Source organism: Crocuta crocuta, unplaced genomic scaffold (assembly GCF_008692635.1).
Source record: "Crocuta crocuta isolate KB4526 unplaced genomic scaffold, BGI_CrCroc_1.0 scaffold831, whole genome shotgun sequence".
Lineage (NCBI taxonomy): Eukaryota > Metazoa > Chordata > Mammalia > Carnivora > Hyaenidae > Crocuta > Crocuta crocuta.
Window position 1 is genome coordinate 387,573 of NW_027531990.1, and position 6,405 is coordinate 393,977.

Below are 6,405 nucleotides of genomic sequence, written 5' to 3' on the forward strand. Positions count from 1 at the left end.
CTATGAAAATACTAATTCGAGAGATACGTGCACCCTTATGTCTATTGCAGCATTATTTACAATAACCAAGGTATGGAAGCAGCCCAAGTATCCACTAATAGATGAATGGATAAAGAAGAGGTGGCACATATACACTATGGAGTATTATTCAGCCACAAAAGGAATGAAATCTTACCATTTGCATAAACATAGATAGAGCTAGCGAGTATAATACTGAGCAAAATAAGTCAAAGAAAGACAAGTATCATATAATCTCACTCATAAGAGGAATTTGAGAATAAAACAGATGAGCAAAGGAAAAAGACACAGAGATAGGGAGAGAGCGCACAAGAAATTGTTCTCTTAACTATAGAGAACAATCTGATGGTTACCAGAGAGGAGGTAGGTAGTTAGATGGGTGAAACAGGTGATGGGGATTAATGGTGAAATGGAGTAAGGTGATCAGATTTATATTCCAAGGTCCTTATGTAAAGTAAGATAATAGCAATTTGGTAACAATATATACATCGAAAATTGTAGCAACGCCGGGGTGGCTCAGTCGGTTGAGCGTCCAACTCTTGATTTTTGGCTCAGGTTATGATCTCACGATCATGAGATCAAGCCCAAAGTGGGACTCTGTGCTGGGTATGGAGCTGTGCTTTGTGAGTGGGATTCTCTCTCTCCTTCTCTCTCTGTCCCTCCCTCACTCATGCTCTCTCTCTCAAAATAAACATTAAGAAATACTCTCTCACCCTCTCTCCTCTTTCCCCCACTTGTACTCTCTAAAATAAAAAAAAATAAAACTTATAAACACAACCATTTATAGAAGAGAAATAGAATAAATGACTTTGAAGATAAATAAGATAAAAAGGGTAAAGGGAACCTGTTTAATACAGCAGAATACTGGAAATATTAAGATAAGTAAATACTAAATATTTAATGACAAATGAATCACTGGAATCTACCCCCAAAACAAAGAGCACACTGTATACATTGTATGTTAGCTAACTTGACAATAAATTATATTAAATAAATTAATTTAAAAAAAGAAAAGTAAAGTAAATAAATAAAAGGTAGCAAGAAATGTAAATAGTAACTATTATCATTTATGTGTCAATCTTTATATATTAAATATACAAAGATGGACTTTAGGATAACTTATTCTTTCTTTTAACGTTTTATTTGTTTATTTTTGGGAGAGAGAGAGACAGAGAGAGAGAGCATGAACGAGTCAGGGAGGGACAGACAGAGAGGGAGACACAGAATCTGAAGCAGGCTCCAGGCTTTAAGCTGTTAGCACAGAGCNTATATTGTTTTAATATAAATATTACTACATATTTGATATAATTTGTATTTTATATAATGCATAAATTATATATATATAATGAAATAGTACTTGGTGATCAAAAAGAATGAAATCTTGCCATTAGAAACAGCGTGAATGGAACTAGAGTATATTATGCTAAGCAAACTAAGTCAGTCAGAGAAAGACAAATATCATATGATTTCAGCCATATGTGGAACATAAGACACAAAACAGATGAACAGAGGGGAAGGGAAGGAGAAATAAGATAAAAAGAGAGGGAGACAAACCATAAGAGACTCTTAAATACAGAGAACTAACTGAGGGTTGCTGGAGGGGAGGTGGGGAGGGGAATGGGCTAAATGGGTGATGGGGATCAAGGAGGGCACTTGTTTGAATGAACACTGGGTGTGGTATGTAAGTGGGTTATACTCCTGAAATCAATACTACATTGTATGTTAGCTAACTTGAATTTAAATAAATTATGTGCTCTAAAAGCAAACAAATAAGTAAACAACTGTAAAATTTTAAAAATAAATAAATTAGTCTGAATTATAACATTAATATCTGATAAAGAAATATGTCTGGACCTGGTAGAAATCAGAGCTAACCACGGATATATTCTAACCTCAGAGTTCTGAAAGCACAAACATAGATCTACATAGATCTAAGCAGGGAGAAAAGCTTACTTGAATAATCAAGCATGAATGTTCTTATGGGTCTTTAAGAAAAGGTACCCTTGAGGTATGCCTGGGAGGCTCAGTTGGTTGAGTGATGGACTTTGATTCAGGTCATGATCTCATGGTTTGTGAATTTGAGCTGTGAGTTTGAGCCATGGTTTCCAGCCCTGTATTGGTCTTACTGCTGTCAGCACAGAGCTCACTTCGGATCCTCTGTCCCCCTCTCTCTCTGCAACTCCGTCTCATCTGCTCTCTCTCATAAATAAATAAAACATTAAAAAAAAACCTTGAGAGAAGGAGAGATTAAGGAGTACACTTGCTGGGACGAGCACCAGGTATATGAAAGTGTTGAATCATTATATAGTACACCTATATAGTACACTACATAATACACAACTAATAGCATACTGTATATTAACTGGAGTTTAAATAAAAACTTAAAAGAAAAAAAATTAAAGCTTAAGTAGTAGTAAGTGGATATACATATATATCTGCAGAGATCTGTATCTGTATATCACTCTATATCTCTGTATTTCTCTCTTTTTCTGTCTCTTTCTCTCTCCCTCTCTCTCCATATATATAGGGATATAGACACATATAAGCATGCTACCTCAGACCTGTGCTAGTGTGTGGGTAGATACAGATATAGATAGATATAGACACAGGTATGTACATATATATATGTATATGATCTTGTCAGATTTATACCATATTTTTCAAAGGTGAGGGATTCCCCAATTATAGTTTAAATTAGCAAACAGTATTCAGATATATGCTATGCCTATTCATCACAGATTATAAGATCAAAATAAAATCTGATGTTGAAACCAATGCTAACATGGAAACCAATGATAAATTGTGCATTAGTAAACTGTAGTCCACTTCACATTTTCACTTTCATCCCTCATTCATGCTTGATTAGATGTATTACTCCCTGCAACATAACATACACTATGAATGCAGACTCTATCTCCTAGTTCTGAATATTACAAATAAGATGTCTAAACATATGCATTACTATTCTGAAGTCAATTTATTCAGTTGAATAAATGAAAAATAACCCTCAACAATCCACTACAGGAGACGTTAAAAATATCGAAATCACAGCCATTTCATTTACATATCAGACAATAATACACAGATCACTTTTAAGTCATTCAACATGCAATGTAAAGATAAAAATCTCATATATAATTAGACATGGAAATGAATACAAAGTAGGAGAACATGAAAGAGAAAGGATGTTAAGAGTTCAAAAAATGCTTAGAAAGACACGTCCTATTTCTAGGTGAACTCTCCCCTTCTTCCCTTTCCCAGACAACTACAACTCAGAACTGTTCAAGATTCCAGATATTTTTAAACCAGATACAGTTCTCACTTCTTCCTTCTGTCATATGCACGTACATCATTTATGTACACACACACACACGCACGGTATTGATAGAAATACTGATAAATTATATATACATATATATATTTCAAGAGTTATGGTTTCTGCCATTTATATAATTCCATTTCATATTCTTCCTTTCCTCTTCTTAGAATTGCTCTTTATACCTCATCCATCTTATCCCAGTTGTTTCTGCATTAGCCTCTCTCTCTCTTTTTCTTTTCTTTTCTTTCTTTTTTTTTTTTTAACATTTGTGAATAAGCAAAATGCTGGTTTTTTCTTGCTTGGCAATTTGATATTTTTGTTGTTGCTGTCAGAATTGCATCTCCAGCCTATGACAACCAAGATATTCATTTATTCTGAAAACCAATCACATTAATATTCTTTATCTCATTGCTCAGTGCCTCCTAAGGACAAACATGCCATAAAACAGTACCTATAAATCAAATTTAAGTGTGCTGCTGAGGTAATGGGGATTGTAAAAATGTCATGCTTTGGCAGTGGTTGAGTAGAGAATGACCCATTATCATATTAAAGTGATAAAACACTATGTGATAAAACCCATAAAGATTGTAACATTTCTGCTTCTGGGTAACCTAGCAGATTTAGATCAAAGTTATAGCATCAGATTGAATTCCAATAATTTAAAAATAAACAGAATTTTTAAAAATGAGGATTTTAAAAGTATTTCTTTTCCTCTGTATGAGATATAGATTTATAAAAGTCAAATAACCTATAATATTTTAATGTTTAATATATTTGGGAAGAGGTTTATGATAAAAAGTTTCCATAATCAGTAAATTGCTGTATAAGGTAACAGGAACAGGAGGAAATATTTGGAAATGTTATTAAAAGAGTTATTTTCAGACAATATAGTAGTATTCAGAAAAATTCACTTTCACATTTAAAAAAAACCCCAAACATATAGCTGTCCATGTTACCTGTTGGTACACTGCTTAGTCATCATATAATATTAATTTGTGGTCAAACTAGAGGCAGATATAGAAATGAGGCCTGTTCATTACAACCAGCTAAAAAATCTTCCCAGAACTTGAAAACAATCAAAAATGTTTCTACTGACCTGAAGTGAATACTAAACAAATTTCTCCTGTCACTATATAAGCTTCGTAGGGACTCTCAAAACAAACAAATGAGAAACAAAAATAAAACGTACGTTTTCTAGCCTCAAAGAATTTCATCCAATAATGGGATACTGCATCATTCATTACTGTCCAATTAGTTGAATCATTTGGTCAACCACATAATAGGAATTACATTGCTGACCTCACAAGCTTTAAGTAAAGAACAATTTTGTTGAGAGCATCTAATTGCATGGCATACACACACCCCATTACAAAATCAACATGAAATTAGAGTATATGTACACAGAAACAGGGAAAATAGTAGCTTTCTTACCCAAATACCTAATTAGTTACAAATTACAGCCTACTGCTAAATAGACAAAATAAGGGATGTACTTCCTCAATAAACAGGATTTGATATTATGCTCTAACTGAATGTAAGAACACTATTTGAACAAAACCGGCTCACACATGACCTTACCCAAATATTACCTTTCAGATGAAGAGCTGAACTAAATGATGCATTAGCTGTACATACACATTTTGAAATATGGGAAGACTCTTGGTGACTTTTTATACATGCGTATACATGACTAAAATACACCTTTTGTAGCAATTACTGAAGTTGTAACTTTCTTTTTTTTTTTTGGCTGAACACTTCAGAGACTTGGTTTTCAAATCATTCAGGTCTGGCCTAAAAAAAAAAAGCATTAAATGAAAGATAAACTATCTACTTTTTGAATCGAATTTACTTAGAGTGAAAAATACTAGATGATACATGACTTTTAATGAGCAGATACAAGATCCCTTTTCTTATTAATTTAAACTTTTCCATAATGCAACACAATTCTCTATGGTTTTCTTGCATTCATGCACATCTTGCGAGCAAAGACACTGACAACTTTTGTTTCACATTATCATTTCAAGAATGATTGAAGAGCAAAAACCAAGATGATAGAAAGAGTGTCACTTTTCAGACGAAAGGGAAGATTTCTTTTCTGTTCATATCTCCCTGCAGGGTAAAGATCAGGCAGCTTTACTGAAGCTTATTATCAAAGGTTCATAAGCTGCATTGAGTTCTTCAGCTGTGACACAAATCTACTGCGCGCACAGTACCCACATGGGCTTGTCCAAGTCTTCCCTATGGGACTTACGAGACATAAAGAACTACCATGAACATGAAGCTCCCGGGGCTTGCCGGTGCAGTGAGTGTAAAATCTTTGTCTCTGACCCAAGAGTTTCACGTCTCTTACCAGCATCCATGAAACTGTGTCGAGCTAACATGTAAGTAAGGTAAAAATCTCAGGCTCTTTGCAGTTCTTGAAATTACCCAAATACAAATTCCTAAGTACTCAGAGGTTCTCAGTAGATGGTATATTAGAGAGTTGGGATAGGGCACCAAGGTGGCTCAGCTGGTTAAGTGTCTGACTTCAGCTCAGGTCATGATCTCACATTTCATGGGGTTCAAGCCCTTTATCAGTCTCTATGCTGACAGCTGGAGCCTGGAGCCTAGAGCCTCCTTCGAGCTCTGTGTCTAACCTCTCTCTCTGCACCTCCCTTACTCATGCTCTATCTCCGTCTCCCTCTCAAAAATGAATAAACATTAAAATATGAAAAAAAAAAAAGAGACTGGATAAAAATTATATACTATGGGAACATATTTGCAATAAAAATGCACACAAACAGTTATAATGCATGTGTTATAAAGCCTGCTACAGTTTATAACCTTGAGGTTTGTAATTTAATCAAAAATGGATTGGCATGGGGCGCCTGGGTGGCTTAGTCGGTTAAGCGTCTGACTTTCACTTAGGTCATGATCTCCCGGTTCGTGGGTTCGAGCCCCGCGTCGGGCTCTGTGCTGACTGCCAGCTCAGAGCCTGGGGCCTGTTTCAGTCTGTGACTCCCTCTCTCTCTGACCTTCCCCTGTTCACGCTGTCTCTCTCTCTCTCTCCTAGAAATAAATAAAACATT